The 23,623-nt window shown below is 42.4% G+C and overlaps 1 protein-coding gene across 1 annotated transcript in view; it reads right to left on the minus strand.

Annotated features, from left to right (window-relative positions):
* The window catches only part of LOC143960046 (protein NDNF-like), an 83,161-nt gene extending 63,015 nt beyond the window's left edge, over positions 1–20,146 (minus strand). The window contains exon 1 of the mRNA XM_077468317.1: positions 19,853–20,146. The gene's annotated coding sequence lies outside the window, so the exon portion shown is untranslated. The remainder of the gene's footprint in view (positions 1–19,852) is intronic.
* Between the last annotated feature and the right edge of the window lie 3,477 nt (positions 20,147–23,623).

A 23,623-nucleotide genomic window follows, 5' to 3' on the forward strand; every position in this document is an offset into this window, starting at 1 on the left:
AGAACTTTAAAAAAGGGGTTTTACTTTAATACCCCTGTCCTTTGTCATACTCACTTCTCAATTGCTTCTTTGCTGCTTCTTCACATGCTACCCCATACCTAGAGGTACTGGGTATTTTACAGCAGCTATCACAGAAGCAGAGGCAGGTGAAGGTGAATGGGCAACATGATAGTGCTATGTGGAGGAGCTTTTTCTATTGCAATTTAGGCTTTTAGCTTAATATCAGATAATGAGCTATTTTACCTGGAAGGCCAGTATATGAATCATGACTTTACAGAATAATCTGAGATGACTCCTGGAAGCTATAAGAGATATTAAATGTGGCAACACATATAATGTATGTGATGTGAGGAGTGAATTTCTGTTTGGAGTGAGGTCACCAGCTGCTGCACATGTACTGTAAATATCTCCTAAATGGTGCATGTTTAGGAGATATTCAATGTACCTACAGGCAGTGCCGGGACAAGATCATCCAGCGCCCAGGGCAAAGACGCCAAACTGTGCCATCCTTTCCCTTAGGGTTAGGGTCAGGGTCAGGGTGCCCCCTACCAATGCAATTAACCATTGCGCCAGGGGCCCTCCTGCCCACTCCTTGTCCTGGCCCTGCCTACAGATAAGCCTTATTATAGACTTACCTGTAGGTACTAGATAAAAAGTGTTGTTTACTACCACTTTAAAATCTGCTACTTCCTTCATGCTGACCCATAACTGGAAAAGTCAAATGAATCTTGAAATACCTACTTGACAGGATGCAGACCTTTTGGCCTGGGCGGCATAGGAGTACCAAAACTTCCCATCAGGTGGCAGAGGCACCCAGATAAAAGATAATGATCAACTTCTTAAAAGGTTGTTGTTCAATAAATTAACCTTTTAAGAAGTAGATGTCCTCTTTGACTTGTTCTTTTATCTGTACATAAAAGTATCTTAAAAGTAATGGGAATTTTAGGTACTCCTATTCCCACTGGTTGAACATTTGAAAGTTCCATAAGAGGAATTTGATTTATTTAATTCCTCATTTGATTGATCCCTATCTGTTATTTGTTCTCTTCCACTTTATGGTAATGTTTGGTACTCCTATCCCCACTGCTTGACTATTCCAAAGTTAAAAGGGAAGAACTGGATTTATTATATAACAGATTTGGTGTTCACTAAGGCTCAGTTCACATATATGCAGTGCGGGAAACACAGCAAATCCTGAGCGTTTCCCACACCTCACTGAACTTACACTCCATTCATGTGATTTGCCACCGGAGTCAATGGTAAATGAATGACAACCCAAAAAAGATCACATGCAGTGTGATTGCAAGAATTGTATCGCATGGGTGAGAACACACCACCTTTGTGTTTACCCACAATCTCATCAGATGTGAGTGATTGCACAGCCATTTTAATATTTTTTATTGATTTACCAGCCACTTTGTGTAACAGCACTACAGCAGAAGGTCTCCTCCGTCTTCTCTCCCTCGCTTTCTCTGTATGTCTCTTATTTTATTTTTCACCCCAAAAGCTAACCAGAGTCCTGGAAGCAACCACATTAAGGAGCAGATGCTGTATGAGTCCGAAACACATAATGGCTGTCGCTCAGCCTATCAGTGCCCTGCCCACAGGCAGAATTGTGACTCTGACAAATCAGACCTGGTGGGGAGCCACTCTAACTGGCAGGTAAATATTTCAGGGTCTAATTCTCTTTTCATTCAGGGAGTAGTATTAGATCACATGTTCATTTATCACTGCTGTTCTCTTCATTTTTTGTCTGACAGCCTTTTTACTTTTCCCTGATGAAGTCAATGTCTTGGTGAAACACTGTCTTCATCAGGAAAAAAACAGGAAGTGAGGCACAATAAGGATCCTTCAATATTCAGCAAATCCCTTCCCCCCTCTCCTAAAGCCCAGGATTAAATGAAGGCCATATGAACCAGGGTATGAGTTGTCACGTCATTGACTGTTGTATGTAGTTTTTGTTTGAAGGAACAAAAATGTAAAGCCCAACTGCAGGTTCTTACTCCTAACCACAGGTTAATTACATGATGAACACAGTCCTCTTCTTCTTCAGATCTTCTCAGGTGGTGGACATGCAGAGAACAGCGCTGACATGATGACATCAGTTTCACTTTCCACACCGCTATATGTAACTGTAGGATGCCACCTCTAATGGAGCTCACACACGGCTTCTTCTAGTTTTGGGCAGGGAAAAAAGTGCCAGGGGAGCAAAAGGTTATAGAAGTAGAAAGTTATAGAAGGTACTGCATGGGCTGGCTTTAAGATTAACCTGTTACTTTGCTCAGCACAGGTCAAGCACACATTCAGTTTAAGACCCCTCTGCATAGCTTACAGTATGCCAGAATTCTTGGACTTACAGGTGAGCAAGCATAGTATTATCTCAGAAAGGGTTTGTATAAAACACAAAACCTGTCGGGATAATTTGAGCTCCTGTATTGTAATGTACTTTTAACCATTGAATTCAAGACTTTTTTTTACCTTGCCGCTGGCTATTGCTGTTTTGACTATTTTGGGACACACAGCATAACTTGAGATATACACCATCTGGTAAGTACAAGAATTCATATTCCTATTATTGTTATAGTGCCTGGGGTTCAGGCTTTATACTCCTTACCAGATCCTGTTCACTGCTGTGTTTACTTTCTGCATAACTGTTAAAGGAAATTTGAAATATAAAACACGGAAGGTATTGATGGCCTTTCCTTGTAAAAATGCTAGTTATCTGGCTCTAGGTTGGATACAACTTGTGATTGTCCAGTGCGCCGGTGTGACTGGTCCCCAAACCCAGTTTTCTGATACCGCTTTGCCTTCTCTATCATAGTAAGGTTAATTTACATTCTACTTTGATTAATCAATCCTCTTGTTTTTACAGTTGGCATTTGTAAAATTATATTTACAGAGCAATGTTTGGCATCGAGTGCTTGGGTATTCTAAAAGGATGATGCTGTTACTGCAATTAAGCATGTGCATTTGACAGTTACTGACAGTTACAGTTTGTGGAGTTAATACCCATCAGCTATTTTGAACAATAAAAGCAAATGTTCTGTCTCTTCATTATCCAAATACGCATTTTCTTTGCACATCTCTGATTTTGTTTCATTTGGTTTATAGAAACCTGGGTTACATGACCTGTGGCCTGGTCCTATTTGATTGCCATCCCTCGATGCAATAAGGACACTTCACTGGCTGTTAGGGGTAGTCTTTTTGGCCAAGGTACAGGCAGGTGATCAAGACTTAACCCAGTAACAAAGATAAAAACAAATAAAAAGGTGTACAAAGGAGGGGTTCTGTCTAATAAGAGTAATAGTAAATATCTTGTGGAACCTGTGCATACTTTTAGGGCCTACGTCAACAGGCTTTGGACTTGTGTCAATGGCATTAGCTTGACATTCGTTTCAGACACTTTTGACATCATTCAGAATTAATTGACAAATGCAATTAACCTCCTTCTGACTTGTATTTTGCTGATTGTGAACAAAAGCCCACCAATACAGGCAGTTACTTCCAAACAATGAAAATAGTCAATAGGCTCTCTATAATGCCAGATTTGAGCATATTAAAAATTAATTTTAATCTACATCTATCTATATTTAGCTTTATTTGAACATGTTAGTTACATTAAAAAACACAACCTTCTTGGTTTAATTATATACCTTATTTCAGACACAGTGATGTGGTCTACGTGCTTATCTATATAGTGCATGGATGGATGGAAGGGCGGATAGATGTCATTCAGGAGAAGTGGGTTTTCCTAGGCAGACTACATTTGCATGCACACTGGTAAAGTGTGCATATGATGCTGAGCCTTCATGTTAGAAAAAAATGAAATACAATAAGTGAAAGCAGCATGTTGGGTATAGCAAGGGCTAGATGATGCTGTAAATTGGACTCTAACTTGCTGCAGCTTCTAATGCAGACAGCGAGAGGCTCACAGTTTGCAGTGAAATCAGAAAAAACAGACTTACCTCTTCAACTGTGCAGCACTGAAGATAAGGCAGGGGTTAAGCTATAACAAGATTAGTGGCGGCCGCTCCATTAGTGGCGCAGGGGTGCCGGCCCCCTAAACCAATGCGCCTGGCCCCTAATATACATGCAGGGCATCAGACACTTGGATTTCAATCATTGTTTTTTCTTTTAAGCACATGATTAGAGCCTGAGGCTCTAAATGGCATTAAAAAAGGGTGGACTTAGGGCGCAGTGCTCTGCGCCCACCCACTTGTGTGACATTAGTGAATTAATATTCGCTAATGTCTTCCTGGCTCTCCTCCTGGCCAATCAGGAAGTCTTAGGACTCCTGGCCAATCAGGACCCACTTCCTGTTCAGTCGGGAGCCTGGAGCAAGGAGCAGCCTCCTAAGGTAAGGCCTGACTGATTACTGCCTTCCCGTCTGCTTCCCATGGGTAGCTTATGTGCCAGTGAGGGGGGTAGGTTTTTTACCGCCCCCCCCCCCCCCCCCCGAAAATATTGAGCACCAGCCGCCACTGAAAAAGATAGTCACACATCATGTGAGATAAAGGACAGCACACTTTACAAAGGACAATACTGTTGGATTTTAGAAATATATTAGTGGGGTCGTGTAAAACAGAGTCAAAAGTAACTTTCCTTTAAATAAGCTTCTTTACAGAAAATTGAATTAACAGTGAGCATATTAGCGTACTCACTACTATACTAAGTATATTCCCACAATAACCCAGGTGATGAAAACGTTGGTGGTTATTAAAATAATGATACTGCTACATTATAATTTCATACACAGCTGGTTCCATGCAGTACATTTGCAAGGGCTGACATGCTTTGGGCCGCTTAGGTTTCACATTAGCTTAGGGCAGCATATTCTCTCTTCTGATACATGTAAAACAATCCTTTATTACAAGCAAATATATACTTCTATGCATCACACTGTCTACTTAAAGGAAGAGTAACCTTAATCCTGCTTCAAAACCTGATCAGAATGTATTCCTGGTGATCTTGAAGTAGTCTTTAAGCATTTTTAGGCATATTACAAGTGTTTTTGAATGTGTATTTAGTTTCCAGGGCTGGGCAAAAGGAGGAGAGTTCTATAAGAGGAGGGGCTTTATACATAAAGACGTGTGCAAAAACGCTAGTATACAGGTGCTTCCATTGAAGTCTATGGGGGACCAAAAACACCTGAATACGCTCAAAAAAGCTCTAGTATTTTTTTCGACGTAGGGCATAGAGCACAGAATAACAGGAACAATTAGAAGGAATGTAATTCTGCATGTTCAGCATAGTCAGGTGTAGGAAAACAAGCAGAAAAACAATCAAGTGGGAATAGAGGCTTACATTGGTTCTAAAGGCTAGTTTTTTTTTTATCTTCGTGCATTCTATGCATGAAGATAAAAAATCTTCTTGGGTGCAGCTCCCCCCTTATACATACTAGAGCCCCATCTTGATCAAGCAATGTACTGTACATGAGAGTAGCTGATTTTCCAGGTATCTCTCTCCTCATTGGTTCATACAGCAATGGGAGCTATTGGCTACTGCTGCTGTCAATCAATGCCAGTAAGCCAATGAGGAGAAAGCGGGGCTGAGCCACACTCTGTGTATGAATGGACACACAGAACGCAGCTCAGGAAGGAGCCTACTTGAGTGCCCAATAGCAAGAGGCTTGCTATTGGGGACACTCCACAGGGGGGAGGGCCCAGGACCACCAGTGGGGGACCCAAAAATAAGAGGATTGGGGCTCCTCTGTGCAAAACCACTACACAGGGCAGGCAAGTATAACATATTTGTTATTTTTTCCCTTTCTTTCATTTTTTCCTTTAGATTCACTTTAAGGACAAATTAGTTCACATATACAGATCTCTATGATATTTTAATTGTGTGTGTGGGCAGCATGGTGGCTAAGTGGTTAGCACTTCAACCTGGCAGCACTAGGGTTATTGGTTCAAATCCCAACCAGGAGTTTGTATGTTCACGGTGGACCAGCATGGATTTCCTCCCACAATCCAAAAACATGCTAGTAGGTTGATTGGTTTTTGTCTAAATAGGCCCTATTATGTGAGTTAGGGACCATAGATTGTAAGCTTCTTGAGGGCAGGGACTGATTTGCCTGTACAAAATATATGTGAAGTGCTGTGTAAATTGATGGCACTATATAATAGGGATGCACCAATACCAGTTTTTTAAGTATGAGTACTAATACTTTTTCTCTAGTACCCGCCAATACCAATTACTATATGGAACGCGCCATTTCCTAGAGCCAGGATACAGAGAGAGAGAGAGAGAGAGTTCCTGTTAGAGTATTCTCATAATCTGCATCATTGCCAGCTTCATCTGAGTTCCAGTATAGAGAGCGGGTATAACCCATGTTATAGTTAAAGACACTGATTTCAGACATCATTCGCAACAGTTCAGCTGGTGGTACTTGTAGTCCCACAGAAGTTAGATTTTATGTTATAAGGAACACTGAAAGCAGACATCTAAGCCCAGTTCACATTATTGATTCAGCCAAATTTGCTATACCTTGTCATCAATGATTACTTTAGTTGCAACACAAAGAAGCTAGCTGAAGATATCTGGATTTCAAGGAATACCCTTTATCCTTTTATTACCCTTTTTCTCATCTGCTTTAATTACTTTTATTGGACTTCAAGCGGTGGGCCAGCTGAAAAAAAACATACAAACATTGGAGCTGCTGACTTTTAATAAGCACACTCACCTGTCCAGTTATAACTAAGGGAAACAGGCAGTGGAGCCTTGCAGCTTCACTGCCCATTTCCTAATGCGCATGCGCGAGTTGCGCAGCACTTTGTGAATGACTGGCTGTGTTCTGGGACACACAGAGATCCCAGAACACAGTGCGCCCCATTCCCCAGAAGACAACGGGAGGAGGAGAGACTGAAGATCATCGCGGTGTAGGAAGTGGCAAATTAGGATGATCTGCCTAGCAACAGCCATTTCTGGTAAGTTAAAAAAAAAAATCTTTTTTTTTTCTGATTTTTAGGAACAATTTTGTGAATTTTTTTTTTTTTAGGGTGGTCCTCCACTTTCATCTAAAGGGAGCCAGGCTATTTGAATACAATAGTCTGTATATTGTTTCTTTATAATGTGCAACATACTTCTGAGCAAATAGCTTGAAGTGTCTACTTTCCAAAATGGGGTAATTTGGCGGGGAATTTATGCTATCTTGACATTTCATGGCCTCAAAAACTGTGATAGGTAGTGAGGAAGTGAAATCACCATTTTACGCCCTTAGCCTGAAGGCTGTGATTGGATTTCATGGTCCTGTACACGGCTAGGCTCCCAAAAAGTCTCACACATGTGGTATCCCCATACTCAGAAGCACCAGAATGTATTTTGGGGTGTAATTCCACACATGCACATGGCATGTTTGAGCAATATATCATTTAGTGACAACTTTGTGCAAAAAAAATAAAAATGTAAAAAAAGTTTGTACTGTCCTGACATTTTATGCTCAACATTAGAAGCTTACTTCGCACATCACCCACTCTTCTAACCACTTGAAGATAAAGCCCTTTCTGACACCTTATGTTTACATGAAAAAATATTTTTTTTGCTAGAAAATTACTTTGAACCCCCAAAAATTATATATTTTTTTAAAGCAAAGGCCCTACAGATTAACTGGTTCCCGACCAGCGCACGCCGATGTACGTCGGCAGAATGGCACGGGCAGGCATATTGGCGCACAGGTACGTCCAATCTTCAATGCCGCCCTGCCATCGCGAGCGTGCCGGTCGGGACCCCCGTGAGTTCGATCGGACTCGATCGCCCCGGGCATACCCGCGATCATCTCACGGGACGGCTGAATGGAGAAATGCCGTTGTAAACAGCGTTTCCCCATTCTGCCTAGCAACTAGTGAAGCTGATCTCTGCTTCGTGTGATTGGAGCAGAGATCAGTGTTCACTAAATGAAAGCCCAACCCTCCACAGTTAGTAACACACCCCTAGGAACACTTAACCCCTACACTGCCACCCCCTGGTTAACCCCTTCACTGCCTGTGTCATTTACACAGGAATTACTGCATTTATATAGCAGTGATTGCTGTATAACTGACAATGGTCCCAAAAATGTGTCAAAAATGTCCGATGTGTCCGCCATAATGTCGCAGTCACAATAAAAAATCGCTGATCGCCACCATTACTAGTAAAAAAATAAATAATAAAACATTATTAATAAAAATGCCATAAAACTATCCCTATATTGTAAACGCTATAACTTTTGCGCAAACCAATCAATCGCTTATTGCAATTTTTTTTACCAAAAATATGTAGAAGAATACGTATCGGCCTAAACTGAGGGAAAAAAAATGTTTTTTTATATATTTTTGGGGGATATTTATTATAACAAAAAGTAAAAAATAATGCGTTTTTTTCAAAATTGTCGCTCTATTTATGTTTATAGCGCAAAAAATAAAAACCACAGGGGTGATCAAATACCACCAAAAGAAAGCTCTATTTGTAGGAAAAAAAGGACGTCAGTTTTGTTTGGGAGCCACGTCGCACGACCGCGCAATTGTCAGTTAAAGCGACTCAGTGCCGAACCAGCAAAATGGTCTGGTCTGTAAGTGGTTAAAATGCAATTTTTTTTTTCACACAGTATTTCTGCAGTGATTTTTCAAACTCAATTTTTTGGGAAAAAAACACTTTTTAAAATTTGAATGTACTATATTTTCCAAATGTTTAATGTAATAAAAAAGATGATCTTATGCAGAGTACATGGATACCAAACACGATGCTTTAAAATTGTGCAGCGGCGACAACCTACATACATTTTTAAAAGCCTTTAAAATCCTGTACAAGTTACCACTTTAGATTTATAGAGGAGGTCTACTGCTAAAATTACTGCCTTCGATCTGACCTTCGTGGTGATACCACACATGCATGGGGCAATTGCTGTTTACATATGACACCAGACCGACGTTTGCGTTTGCGACGCAGTGCCGAACCAGCAAAATGGTCTGGTCTGTAAGTGGTTAAAATGGTGGGTGTTGCAAATTTTTTTTTCACACAGTATTTCTGCAGTGATTTTTCAAACTCAATTTTTTGGGAAAAAACACTTTTTAAAATTTGAATGTACTATATTTTCCAAATGTTTGATGTAATAAAAAAGATGATCTTATGCAGAGTACATGGATACCAAACACGATGCTTTAAAATTGTGCAGCGGTGACAACCTACATACATTTTTAAAAGCCTTTAAAATCCTGTACAAGTTACCACTTTAGATTTATAGAGGAGGTCTACTGCTAAAATTACTGCCTTCGATCTGACCTTCGTGGTGATACCACACATGCATGGGGCAATTGCTGTTTACATATGACACCAGACCGACGTTTGCGTTTGCGACGCAGTGCCGAACCAGCAAAATGGTCTGGTCTGTAAGTGGTTAAAATGGTGGGTGTTGCAAATTTTTTTTTCACACAGTATTTCTGCAGTGATTTTTCAAACTCAATTTTTTGTGAAAAAACACTTTTTAAAATTTGAATGTACTATATTTTCCAAATGTTTGATGTAATAAAAAAGATGATCTTATGCAGAGTACATGGATACCAAACACGATGCTTTAAAATTGTGCAGCGGCGACAACCTACATACATTTTTAAAAGCCTTTAAAATCCTTTACAAGTTACCACTTTAGATTTATAGAGAAGGTCTACTGCTAAAATTACTGCCTTCGATCTGACCTTCGTGGTGATACTGCACATGCATGGGGCAATTGCTGTTTACATATGACACCAGACCGACGTTTGCGTTTGCCTTTGAGTGTGAGCACGCGGGGACAGGGGTGCTTTTTTTATTGTCGTGTCGACGTCACCCCAGTCGTGTTCGTGCTTTTTGGACCAGGAAGGACGGGTCGGTCTCTGCGTTGGCGTGCATCCGGCCGGTGCACGCTTCTGTTTTGAACCTGCTTTTAAAGTCTTTTATGTAAGTGTATACGTCCGTTTTTGCAAATTAAAGTCTTTTGGTTTTACACTATCTGGAGCCTATGTTTTTTCCCTATGTGATACCACGTTGAGTTGGGAGTGATATGTGGAATAACAGCCATAACCCTACCGCGTGAAAGATTCAGGATCGCTTGAGGAGGAATCGCTATCCGGATACCCTTTGACTATTGTCGCCTGTGGTGACCCTCTGTAACGGGGGGTCGCTTGGATCTGGTAAGAAGCCAATTCACTCATTCGGTGTTGGGAAAAGCACAGTACATCTTTGGAGAAGATTTTATTTTGTGTACTCATAACTCAGCTGTTTGAAGTTTGTCCTTCACTGCTGCACTCCACTTGAAGCTTTACTTCACTGGTGTTTGTTTACTATATGGACATTTTACTATTTTTTGACATATGACTATATGGACATTATATAGGGTGTCTCTAAGTATAATCTTTTTTCTTGATATTCCATTTATGTAAAAAAATTGCAAATATTTTTTTCATATTCTATTCTATTTTTTAACTCTTTATTTCTAGAGGTATATGCACTGAATTTGATTTACTCATATTGTGTTTGGGGAACTCACACTCTTGACACGTATTTATGGTTTGTTTTTGCATTCAAATTGCACTTATTTGTATATGGTTTGCATTATACTTTGGAGGTGGTCTTGGAGACATTAAGACACTAAGACCCATATCGTGGGTCTGGCACATATACATACCCTACTCACATTTGGGTATTCGTGGTTAGCGCAGTTCTTTCTTTTTTCTATTTCCTCTTCTACTGCTTTTTTTATTATTATTATTTATTTTGCATTTTTATTTTATTTTTAAACTGTTCCTTTCATTTATTATTTTTTTCATCATTTTTATTGTTATCTCAGGGAATGTAAATACCCCCTATGATAGTAATAGGTAGTGACAGGTACTCTTTTTTTGAAAAAAATGGGGTCTATTAGAACCTAGATCTCTCCTCTGCCCTCAAAGCATCTGACCACACTAAGATCGGTGTGATAAAATGCTTTCCCAATTTCCCAATGGCGCTGTTTATATCTGGAGAAACCTAATTCATGAAATGCTTGTAGCGTCCAGTTTCCTAGGTCGTAGAGATGATTGGAGCCGTTCTGGTCTCCGATCAGCTCAGGCATTCTTGGGTTCCCTGTTTTAGCTGCTAGGATTGCTTTTACGTGAAAGCTGACTGCTGACTGAAAAGAATGATACCTAAACCTGCAGGCATCATTCTGTTATAACCACTCAAACTCCAGCAACATACCAGTATGTTGCTGGTCCTTGTTGGTCATATATTGTAATGTTCTTTTTTTCATGCAGCCTGTGGGCTAAACGAAAAAAAGAGATTGATCGTTGGGTATGCCCACCATTAGAATACTGCCCTTCATCCACCTACTTCTAGTGATGGGCAGTCACTGATTTTTGTATCGTGAGAGCAAACGCTGGCGTACCTGAAAAGCAAACAATGGTAACGATAAAACATTAACTCAATAAAACAACTTGATTTTTTAACGCAATCTGTGCCTAAAAAATATACGCCGAAGCATGGGGACAATCCACCCCTACTGTTAGGAGCAAATCCCTGCCCCCATGCTTCGGGATATATGCTCTTTTTTAACTATGGTGATGAAATCACCTCCTACAGCGCTGGAGTCACGGCTTTACATATCGTGGGAGCAAACGCTGTTGCTGTCAGAATAAATAAACCCGTGCTGCAGCTGAATGGCGTATCTGTTAAGAAAATGATGGTTAACAATAAAACAAAGTAACATTACAGCAAAGCAAGTACAATAAAACATAGTAAAAATAAAATATTACAGTTCTAAAATACAGTAGCAATAGAAAGAGAACAATAGAGAGAAAATAAAAATAAAACCACAACTATTTTTCTTTATTCTTTTTGTGTTTTTGTGATTTTTTTTTTTGCACTTTTACATAAACTGTAAACTGTAAATGTTCCAGATTAGGGTCTCTCAAAATGTGATAGCCATCTCATCTTTCAAGACCCTGTGTAAGTATGCCCTAGGACTGTACAATGCTGTACCCTAATACTTCATTAGTGTGTGGTAGCGTTCAAAACATTCACCAATGCAAAGACCAGGTTGGTCAGGACAGGAGGGGCAATAAAAACGAGTGTCACGCCTATATCCGCATTTCTGCAAACACAACATATTCTTTGGTGATTTCTTTGGGTAGGGGTACCAGGGAGGACATACGGAAAATGCCTCTCATGCATTTGGATTGGGAAGTTGGGCCACAGCACCATCTGGAAACATAAGGGCTGTAATGATCACTTCCTGGAATTTAAGGAAGGATCCAGTCCGTCCTGAAGCTTTGTATAACACATAAGCATTCAGCAGAGCCAATTGTAATAAATATACAGACAATTTTTAATACCAATGTCTGGCCTTCCAGCAATTAGGTACGGCGCCAACAGCTGGTCATTGAGGTCCACCCCTCCCATGTTAAGGTTGTATTCGTGGACAGAGGGGTTTCACCACAACACCAGTCACCATTTGAATTTGGACCGTCATGTCTTACTATCCCTCCACTTTACAGCAAGCAAATTAATATATCTCAAGCAGGCCCTCTCCCCCAACCTAAGACGGGAATCTACAATCTGCTGGGGTAACCCCTGGTGATTAGATCGCACGGTGCCACATGCGCCAATTCCATGGTCAAACAAGTAAAAAGTGGCACGCTTGTGTAATAATTGTCCACATACAAGTGGTACCCCTTTCCGAATAAGGGTGACACCAAGTCCCACACAATCTTACCAGCGCTCCCTATGTAGTTCTCCAGCTCTACGCAACTATCTCTTCCCTTGAAAACCATAAAACTATATGTATAGCCTGTTGCCCTGTCACAGATCTTATACATCTTGACCCCATATCTGGCAGGCTTTCTGGGAAGATACTGTTTGAATGACAAGCGGCCAGAAAACTTAATCAGTGACTCATCAACGCAGACCACTTGATCGGGAGTAAACTACTCCATCGTCAGAGCTATCTGTCAGGGTGCCGCTGCTGTCTACAGGTTCATATTCTGAGCCTGAATCTGACAGATGGATGAGTTCCTCTTCACTCTCATCTGTGATGCTCAGAAACGTGTAGGCCTCTTCACTAGTGTATTTTCGATTGGACATTTTGGCCTCTAAATTAACTGGTACAACTAGCGAGACTCACAGGAAAAAAAGAGCACCTGACTGTCAGGGACTGCTTCAAAACGCTACCAAAACAACTGTTAGCGTTCGCCGGGATCAGGCCTGACTCTGCGAATGCTGCAGATATGTGTTTAGTGTTTTGTAAGTGATAGTGATCGATTGATACTGCACATGAGTGGGTTGGGCTGGGCGGAATGGCTAAATGCAGGTGCTAGCAGGTATCTGTGCTGATCCCGCTAACGCTGCATTTTTGGGAACTCAAAACTATTGGGGACGCTAATATAGTTGTGATCAGATCGAAGATATCGTTCCGTTCAGACACTATACTACTAAAGGAGATGTATGGTGCATGCATGGGGGTTAGCACTACTGGCACTAATCTGACGCTGATGCTATAAAAAATTACGAAATAATCAGCTTCACCCGTGACACTAATATCGTGATCACTGGTGACGGGGTGATCAAGGGGTTAAACCTTTATAACAGGGGCTTAGGGGGGGTCCCAAGACCTATCTGGGCCTACTACTAAGTACCCTACTGCTGATTAGTGTCACAAATTACACCAGTACAATGATCAAAGAAAAATATGAACACTGCACTGGGTCACACAGTGACAGGGAGTGAAGGTGTTAATTGGGGGAGGGGGGGGGGTGAAATGTGTGCCTATGTGTACTGTGTCAATGTTGTGTTGGTGCAACTCGTGTTTGAGTGTCCCCTCCCCTCTCTCTGGAATGGAAAAGAATTCCAGAGAGGGAGATGACATCACTTCCCCTGCCTGTGTTTACACTTATAGGCAGGGGAAGCATTTTATTCATCAGAACCGATCAGCAGGTCCAGGCCAGAAATCATTGGCCTGGGTCTGGAGGCTGATCGGTTCCCAAAACGAATCTGATCACCGCGGCCGCCTAGGGGGTGCATGCGCACGCCCGATGTGCGTAACCTCATTTCGCCCATCCGTGCCATTCTGCCGCAGTAAAACTGTGGCAGCTGGTCGGGAACTGGTTAATACTGTGTGAGTCTCTATTTACTACTACAGTTGGTAAGATGACTGAATCCAGGGTGTCAGAGGTAATGGAGGATTTGCAGAGTTGAGATAATTAGTGGGGTACAGAGTCTATTAGCAGCCTCACGGGGGTACCACTTCATGTACATACAGTAAACATGTAATTAGTCAATAATGTCCAAAGTGATAGCATGAATGAAATATAGGCATGTTGGAAGCCTGTTCAACTAGAGAGCTATTTTTTTTAAATCTTGACTTGAGCTAGTAAGTCTAACTCTGTCTTCCCCTATTGATCTAGAAGGCTTTTACAGCTTGCATCAAAATTTCCTTAAACAAGTATCTCCCACCCTCCCAGGGTAGTCAAGAAGAAATCTATAAGCATAAGAACATATCACTGGTTGCCTAACTTTAAGTTATTTTTCCAGTTTAGATAGGATAGACTGAAGACATTGTTATATCATGGTATCTACAGAGAATAAATGATCATTGTCCCATTGGGATATGTATGCTAGCGGAAATATGGCTAATTCAATAAGACTTTTGGCCTTCAGAACATGCAGCTGTCATGTGATGTTCTCGAGTATCTTTGGCTTCATGGCAAATGTAAATGTAGCACCCTCTAACTTAGGTAGGTAGGCGCTAGTGTAGGTTTTGTGGAAGCTGCCAGGGCAGGTAAATTTAAGCAGGCCCTTGATGTGACCTGTGAGCTAGGCCTGTTTGTTTTGATCTGGGGCAGGGGAGTGATTTAGTATAGCAGTAGATGACTGACATACTTCAGCTCTTGGGCGCCTCCTCTGTTTCCAGGGAGAATGTTCTGGAAAAGGGGAAGGGCAGAGAGCTAGGGTGACATGGGGTGCATGTAAGGGAGCTCTGATCAATCCCCAACTAGGATTGGCAGGGGGCAGGCCTCCTAAATATACCCACAGTCAGCCTGCTGGGGGAGGAGTTGACGGCTGGGTGAACGTGTGTTAGACTGTCGTGTCTGACAGAAACCCCTTTTTTGGGGGGGGGGGGGGTGTACCTCAGGCAGAAGGGAGCTCGGGAGCTGGGGGGAGCCTTTCCTTACACGGTCATGGAGAGGTGTCCTGGAAAAGGTTGGTACGCACGTCCGGAGAAGTCATTCAGGAAGGATCCAGGGCAGGTGTCGGTGAGTGGAAAGCACAGTGGAAAGCTCTGGAAGAGACATGCCAGGAGAGCTGAATGTAGAGGCAGAGGGAGAGACTTTGGGAGTTGTGTCAAGTGGATGTAGCCAGGAGGGAGGGCAGAATTTGCAAGTCAGACTTGCTGGGATCAGTAGTCCATCGAGTACATTTAATATTCTCAAGTAAATCAGTTGCTACCACAAAGGGATACTACAGGCTCCGACCTACAAAGGGCCATCAGGTAAAGACACTGGGACTTATTCACAGTGAGGCCTAGTCATGTTCTAATGGTGTGACAGGATTACTAAAATTGGACAGTGAAGTAGTATGCTGGAGGAAGTGAGCTGGAAGAAGTGTTCTGAGGTAAAAGCCTGTCAAGTTTAGGGTCAGCCATCTTGTTCTATAAAGTACAATTTATCCTATGGGCATCCCATGTCCCTTTTCCCCAACCAGGTTCAATCCTCTAATAAAAACAACAAAAACAAGCAAAAGACTGTTCATTGACTGAAAAGTGTGTCTAATGGAGGTCTGGGAGCAGGGTGAAATGTTATATAAAAGCTCTTTTATATAAAGGTTTTTCTTATTTTAAGTTTTATGACATTATACATCCCAGACATCTACATCTAAAGTGCAAGCCTTGTCATATGAAAGACCTTCTAAAAGCCTTTGCAATGCCATAAGGGGGGTTTATCAGAAATAAGCACTGTATGACTCAGCCTATGAACAAAAATAAAAGAATCCTGTTTTGGAAAAGGCAGCTGCAGTTGCTGATTTCTTATTCAGCAAATGCTATTGGCTTGATTGTCATGCTGACGCCGTAAGCCCGTAAACCCCTAACCCACATCAAGTATGCAGGTACAGAATTATGGAAAGTGCAGGTCATTGAGAAAGTATTGACGTTGTTGGGTGAGATAGACAGTTAGCAATTTTAGAAGCAATTCAGCAACAGCATTTGCTATATTTTTTTGCAGGAAAAGTTTACTTTAAAATGTAAACCCAAAACAAACAAGTAATAATGCACTTTATTAGTCCTTAGATGTTATGGCTGCATTTGTTTTCTCTTCTTTTTATTAGTAACTGGTGATCCTGCCAGTAATACACTTCCTGTCTAGGATAACCACACCTCGTATCTATGGAGGCGCTGCGTGGACACCTTAGGAAAATAGGAGAAGTTAGTACTACAGAATACCTATCCCTCTCCTCATCTCAAAACATAGGGGGAAAGGGGGTATTCTGCATCCACTGCCTGAGTTTTCAGTGCAGAAGAGTGCAAATGACGTTTTAGGAGCACGTTGTATTTCTGGCAGGGTTTTTTTTCACTTATTGAACAAATATAACAGTTATGTTTCAAGACCTCTTTCACACTGGCACCGATCCACGTTATCGGTAAAGTGCCACTCGTTTTAGGGTCGCTTTACCGTTGTTTTATCAGTGCTTTTCGGCCACTGGCGGGGCGCTTTTAACCCCCGCTAGTGGCCAAAGAAACAGTTAATTGTGCCTGAAAAGCTCCGCTGCCGAAGCGCTTTGCAGGAGCTTTGCAGATGCATCGGCGGCGGCACCCATTGATTTCAATGGGTAGGGACGGTGGAGGATGGGAGTGAAGCAGATTTTGTGTGGGGGACAGCACCAGAGAGAAGCTAAGTTATCAATCTATCTATCTATCCATACATCTATCTATCAGTTTATCTTAAAGTGATTGTTATTTAAAAAAAAACAAAAAAAAACAAAGGGTTACAAACATATCATACTTACCTCCACTGTGCAGTTCGTTTTGCACAGTGTGGCCCGAACCTCCTCTTCTAGGTTCCCCCGGCAGCGCTCACTGCTCCCCTATGCATTGGTAAATCCCCTGGGAGATTTACGATCTCCCTGGGGGGCTACCGTGCAGGCGCGCTCCCGAGTCCAGCATTTGCGTGCATAGACACAGAATGCCAGACTCTGCCCCGTCCCCGGTGCCCACGTCATTGGATTTGATTGACAGCAGTAAGAGCCATTGGCTGCAATGCTATCAATCTATCCAACCAAGAGCCGAGAACAACCAAGAGCCGAGAACCCCGGGTAGAGAGGTACAGCGCGTCTCCCCTGAGGTAATGAACGGGTTCCAGTAAAACGGGGGGGGGGGGGCGGTCAGTGTCAGAAGCGCCTTCATGATGTTCTTTTTTATTTATTTTTTTAGGGTATGTGTGTAAATATGGTTAGCAATTAAAAGGGTCGTAAACCCCCATGTTTTTTCACCTTAATGCATAGGATGCAAATGGTAGAATCTGCAACATATTTATGTAAGATATATATGAATCGCTATTTTATATGAATCTGTTCTGTGACAGAACTGTTGCAAAATCTTTCCTACGAAGTGGTGGAGTTTTAGAGTCCATGCACACAGGGCTTAAAAAAAAAACTGTTCTTTTGGCAGAAAAAAAACTCACATATAGAGCTTTTTTGTACAGGCTCTTAGGAGCATTAAGCAACGTTTAGTAGTGTTTAGCGTTTTTATCTGCCAGAAAACTGCTCTCAAAAACTCCAACCAGAAGATTTTGCCACGATTTGCATTTGCTGACAGCTGAATATAAATAAAAAAAAATTGCTGGCAAAAAAAAAAAACTGTACCCCTCCAGGTTCATACCAGGCCCTTGAGTCTAGTATGCATTCGAAGGGGGCCCCCCAAAATCCATACCAGACCCTTGCATGCAGCCTGGCAAGTCAGAAAAAGGAGGGGATGAGCGAGTGCCCCCCAACCATACCAGACCGCATGCCCTCGACATGGGGGTGGTGGGTGCTTTGGCTCTGTGCCCCCCACCCCAAAGCACCCTGCTGATCTGTCCGTGCGGATGTCAAGCTTTCCTTAGATAACAGATGGCAGATGGCATCATCCGGAGACCCTGCCCTCTTGTGACATCACAGACCCATCATGCCCCAGGTGGTGAAGTCACAATGGGTGGGGCCTCCAGATGACGTCATACAATGATCACGCTCCATAGTTATCTAAGAAATGCTTGACATTGGCAGAGACAGATTAGCTGGATGCAGCATTGTTGGCGGGTCGTCAGTGGGATCAGTGGCGGAGTAAGAAGACCAGACAAAGGAGAAAGAAGAACACCGGGAGAAAAAGCTGGAGAAAGAGAAGACCTGAGGAAGAAGCGGGAGAAGGAGAAGCCAGGAGGAGGAAGAAGTGGGGAAGAAGAAGGCATTTTTAATAAAGGACTTGTCAAAAACTGTCTATCGTCTTTTGTCACATTACACTACTTTTGTTTGGTGAATAGGGGCAAGGTGCTTTGGGATGGGGGGAGGGGCAAGGTGCTTTGGGATGGGGGGCGCAGAGCCCCCCCCACCCCAAAGCACCCACCCCCCTAATGCTGAAGAAGGCATGCAGTCTGGTTTGGTTCAGGAGGGGTGGGCGCTCGCTTGTCCCCTTCCTTTCCTGACCTGCCAGGCTGCATGCTCATATAAGAGTCTGGTATGGATATTGGGGGGACCCCATGGCATTTTTTTTATAAAATGTTAAAATTTTGGCATGGGGGGGGGTCCCCTCCAAATCCAAACTAGACCCAAGGGCCTGCTATGGACCTGGGGGGGACTGAACACAGTGTTTTTTCGCAATATTTTTAGCCATCAATTCTTATTTTTTACATTCAGCTGTCAGCAGAGAAGCCCGCTTACAGCTGATGACTCCTGGCCCTCTCCTTAGCAACCAGCTATATACAGTGTAAGAAAAAACACGAATCGTGGTAAAAACTTGGTATTTGCATTTTGGATGCGGGGCAATTGAAGTCTATTACATGCTGTTTTTATGGGGAAAAATGTCCCGATCCTCTTCCAAAAATGCAGAGGCACAAAAATGCATTGATGTGAACTTGTTCAATAGGAACCCATGTTAAAAAAATACATTTCAGCAAAATGGAAAATGCATCAGAAAACACCACATTCCTTACTGCTATTTTCCTTACCACCACTTTCGTTTCCACCACATTCCGTACCACCACTTTCCTTACTATCACTTTCCTTGCCTCCACATTCCTTACCACCATTTCCCTATCTTCACATTCCTTACCACCACTTTCCTTTCCTCCATGTTCCTTACCAACACTTACCCTGCCTCCACATTCCCTACCACCACTTCCTCTACCACCACATCCCTTACCACACTTTCCCTGCCACCACTTCCCCTACCACCACTTTCCTTGCCTCCACATCCTTTACCACCACTTTCCCTGCCACCACCTCCCCTACCATCACTTTCCTTGCCTCCACATCCCTTACCATCACTTTCCCTACCACCACTTTGCTTATAGAAACATACAGTAAAACGATCACAAATACAAGCTACTTGAATTTCTCACACATGTCGGTACTAATAAAAACATATCGTAGAATTTTCATGAAATTAATGCAAGTCTTTCGACACCCGACAGATCACAGCAAATGTTTGGAAATGTCTTTTTGAATCTACCCCCTAAACTTTTAATGTTGTAAAGAAAGTTAAAGGAAACACATGCTTACTTTATTATATTGTCCTATTATCGCCTATGTCACCAGAGATGTATAAAACAATATCTTGCTACTACTTAGAACACAGTTATGAAGAGCCTTGATTTATCGTTATCCAATATCCATACATTTTTACCTGAGAAGACTTGCAGTATCCGGTGGCCTTGTTCTGTAAACTTCTCACAATCCTCTTCTCTCAGGTCCTGTAGACCCTTATCTGCCAGGTTAGTCGCTTACATGTACTATTGCGGGCTATTTACCTGTTAGTCTTTCAGAGCCGCACACAGAAATGTAGCAATGTACTGCTAACCTGACCGCGCCCCAAAGCAGACACACCTGTAGGTTTGCATGCAATCAGAGAAAATCTACATATGATAAAAACAGGAATGCTTGCTGTATAATAAGTATGTGCTGTACTTTCAAGTTATTTAACCCACGTATAGTAAGTTTCAACTGGCTCAGCCAGAGTTGCGGTATTCTAGCTGCTGTTCCCCTCACACTTGCTTCCAGGCATTCTTTCTAAGAAGGGACCATCTCTTAAAGTCACTGTCACTCGGCACAGTGGTAGAACTTGCTGGTAATTGTGTAGTAGGTGACACTATAGGCAGTGCCGCAATAGTTGCTGAGCAGCAGAGGGCTTATGGTATGTGTTTGATGTAGGAAGCGGTTGTGGAACGACACGAGTAGTGTACAGAGCAGAGTAAAACTAGTGCAGTTAATGCCTTGGAGCTATAGATGATGTGGAAGATTACAAAGAAAACACTTGAACTATGGTATGTATAAAAGCAAAGCGTGCTCATAGTAAATTTTAGGGCAAAAAAAAAGCTAGGTAAGACTTCTGTCTTCCCTGGAATTTAAAGTGGTCCTGTCATCGTAAGAAAAAACTGAGAACATAGCGCCAAATGTTATGAGTCCACAATATTTTATTGCCATAATTAATTTGATAACAGGAAGAGGAGTGATAGACGACATGTTTCAGGAGCCAAAAAAATCCCCTTCCTCATGACTTATAAAATGTCAGAAATGTCTATTGGACTGTAATAAAAAGCCCTGAAAGTTTTTCTCAAGCAGGAGGAAAAAAAGGTAGCTGTCTCAATAGATATGTAATGAGACTCATTGTAACTGAAATGTGCGGGTTTAAAGTGGTTGTAAACCCTTACAACACACTTTGACCTACAGATAAGCCTAGATTAAGGCTTACCATTAGGTCCAAGAAATATCTCCTAAACCTACACAGTTTAGGAGATATTTGCCGAAAGACAGGCACCGCTGTCTACGGCGGTGACAGCAGCGCGCAGGTGCACTTAGCGTGGCATAGTCAATGACTAAGATGCCACGCGTGTCGGCTCACGTGCGCATGTGCGTGTGGGCTCCCGTGCGCATGCGCGGGAGTAACGTCATCGCGGCTTCGCCGAATGACAGCGGCGGAGCAGCGAGACCCACCGAGAAGATGGATGCGCCGGACTACAGGGGACATCGGTGACTTCGCTGGCTCCTGTGTCAGGTAAGTGACACATAATGGACTACTATGCGATGCATAGTAGTCCATTATGCTTTGCCTTTGCAGGGAATGAAAGAGGAAGTAAACTCATCAGGGTTTATTTCCCCTTTAATAATGCAATATCATAGTTAACATTCATTGCAAGAAGTTCCCCTTTTCTGCCCTAAGATGGAGCTTTGTGGACTCTTGATTCATCTTTAGTTAAAGAGGAAGTAAAGGGAAAAAAAACAAAAAACACACCCTGCAAGTCAAAGGCATAATGAGCTAGTATGCATAGCATACTAGCTCATTATGAATAACTTACCTGAGAACGAAGCCCCCGAAGCCGTCCTCCGTCTTCCTCTTCGCCGCTGCCATGGATCCCGGAGCGACTTCCTCTGGCACTGTGATTCGCCGGAGCCACGATGACGTCACTCCAGCGCATGTGCACGGGAGCCGACACTCGCGGCATATTGCCGCGATCTGCGGCCTGCCCAGTGTGCCTGCGCACCGCTGTCTACGGCGCATGCGCCGTAGACAGCGGTGGCTGTCTTCGGTTAAATATCTCCTAAACCGTATAGGTTTAGGAGATATTTCTTGGACCTACAGGTAAGTCTTAATTTAGGCTTACCTGTAGGTCAAAGTGGTTTGTAAGGGTTTACAACCATTTTAAGAGCATTGCACTTTAGGATTCATGGTCCCAGCCAGAAGAAACTCCATTACTAATCAGATCCAGAAAACTACAAAATCCAGTATGCCTTAATGCAGAAAGGGGTCGTATGAATTAGAAAGCCTGGAAAAAACACAGGGCAGTCTGGGAAAGAGACACTGGTGTGTGCAGAAGGAAAGAGAGAGAAGGAGGAAGATACAGGGAAAGGCTGTGCATTACAGTAGAGACATTGGGGGGTTATTTACTAAAGGAAAATCCACTTTGCACTGAAAGTACACTTGAAAGTAAAGTTGCTGTATATCCGAGGGGGACATGCAAGGAAAATAAAAAATAGCATTTTAGCTTGCACATTGAATGATAAAATCAGCAGAGCCTCCACTCATTTTAGATCTACCCCTTAGATTTAGAGCGACTGCACTTTCAAGTGTACTTTTAGTGCAAAGTGGATTTGCCTTTTCGTAAATAATCGCCCAGTGTCTGTCAGTTCCAGAGAACTGGGAAAGCTGCCACAATCTGTGTCCATGCGTTGTCCGCTTAAGCCAGGGGATCATCCTGGGGCCTAGTGTCAGAGCCGCTAGAGATCCAGACCTGCTGATTTCTGGTCTGACGCTTGCGAGCCTAGCTGAAGGTTGATGCTGCATCGCATACCTGCCACTACACATACTGTGGATTTGGTGAGTGGCATATATTAACTCTTTGTGACATACTGACAGACTCTGTTGTGAAATCAGTTGAAAGTCATATTGCGTACCTTCCAACATTTTGAGATGGGAATGAGAGACACCTATCAGCAAAAGTATGCAGGCATAGGACACACCCCTTGGCATGCCCCCCCCCCCCCCCCCCCTTATAGGAGAATTGTACAAAAAAAACAAGATTGGTTAAACCCATAATTGTTTTTTTTTTACCACTACTATTCCTTTCTATTGGCTTTTTGAATTTACAAATGCAGCAATTTAGAAATCAGATGAAAGGTTTAGCGCTGGAAAACAGTTTTGCATAGATAAAAAGTGCATTTTATATACAACTATATAGATCAGACCAAAATGAGGGACAAATGAGGAGAGATGAGGGACAGAGGGACATTGCCCCAAATCAGGGATAGTCCTTCGAAATCCGGGACAGTTGGGAGCTATGATATTGCACTATACCTCTTAAAGGCAGCACCACCTATTACCCACTGAAGTACTGCAACAGTCCTGCTGCTCAGAACTGTAGCCTTGAACATCTACAGTGATACAGTAGGGGTTATTTACGAAAGGCAAATCCACTTTGCACTGTAAGTGCACTTGAAAGTGCAGTCGCTCTAAATCTAAGGGGTAGATCTGAAATCAGGGGAAGCTCTGCTCATTTTATCATCCAATCATGTGGAAGCTAAAATGCAAGTTTTTTATTTTCCTTGCATGTCCCCCTCGGATCTACAGCGACTTTATTTCCAAGTGCACTTGCAGTGCAAAGTGGATTTTCCTTTAGTAAATAACCCCATATCTCATAAAAGTGAGTACACCCCCCCCATTTTTGTAAATATTTTATTATATCTTTTCATGTGACAACGCTGAAGAAATGACACTTTGCTACAATGTAAATTAGTGAGTGTACAGCTTGTATAACAGTGTAAATTTGCAGTCTCCTCAAAATAACTCAATACACCACAGCCATTAATGTCTAAACCGCTGTCAATAAAAGTGAGTACACCTCTAAGTTAAAATGTCCAAATTGAGACCAACGTGTCAATATTTTGTGTGGCCACCATTATT

Source organism: Lithobates pipiens, unplaced genomic scaffold (assembly GCF_037356315.1).
Source record: "Lithobates pipiens isolate NorthernLeopardFrog02 unplaced genomic scaffold, aLitPip1_a1.2 Scaffold_8, whole genome shotgun sequence".
NCBI classification, from domain to species: Eukaryota; Metazoa; Chordata; class Amphibia; order Anura; family Ranidae; genus Lithobates; species Lithobates pipiens.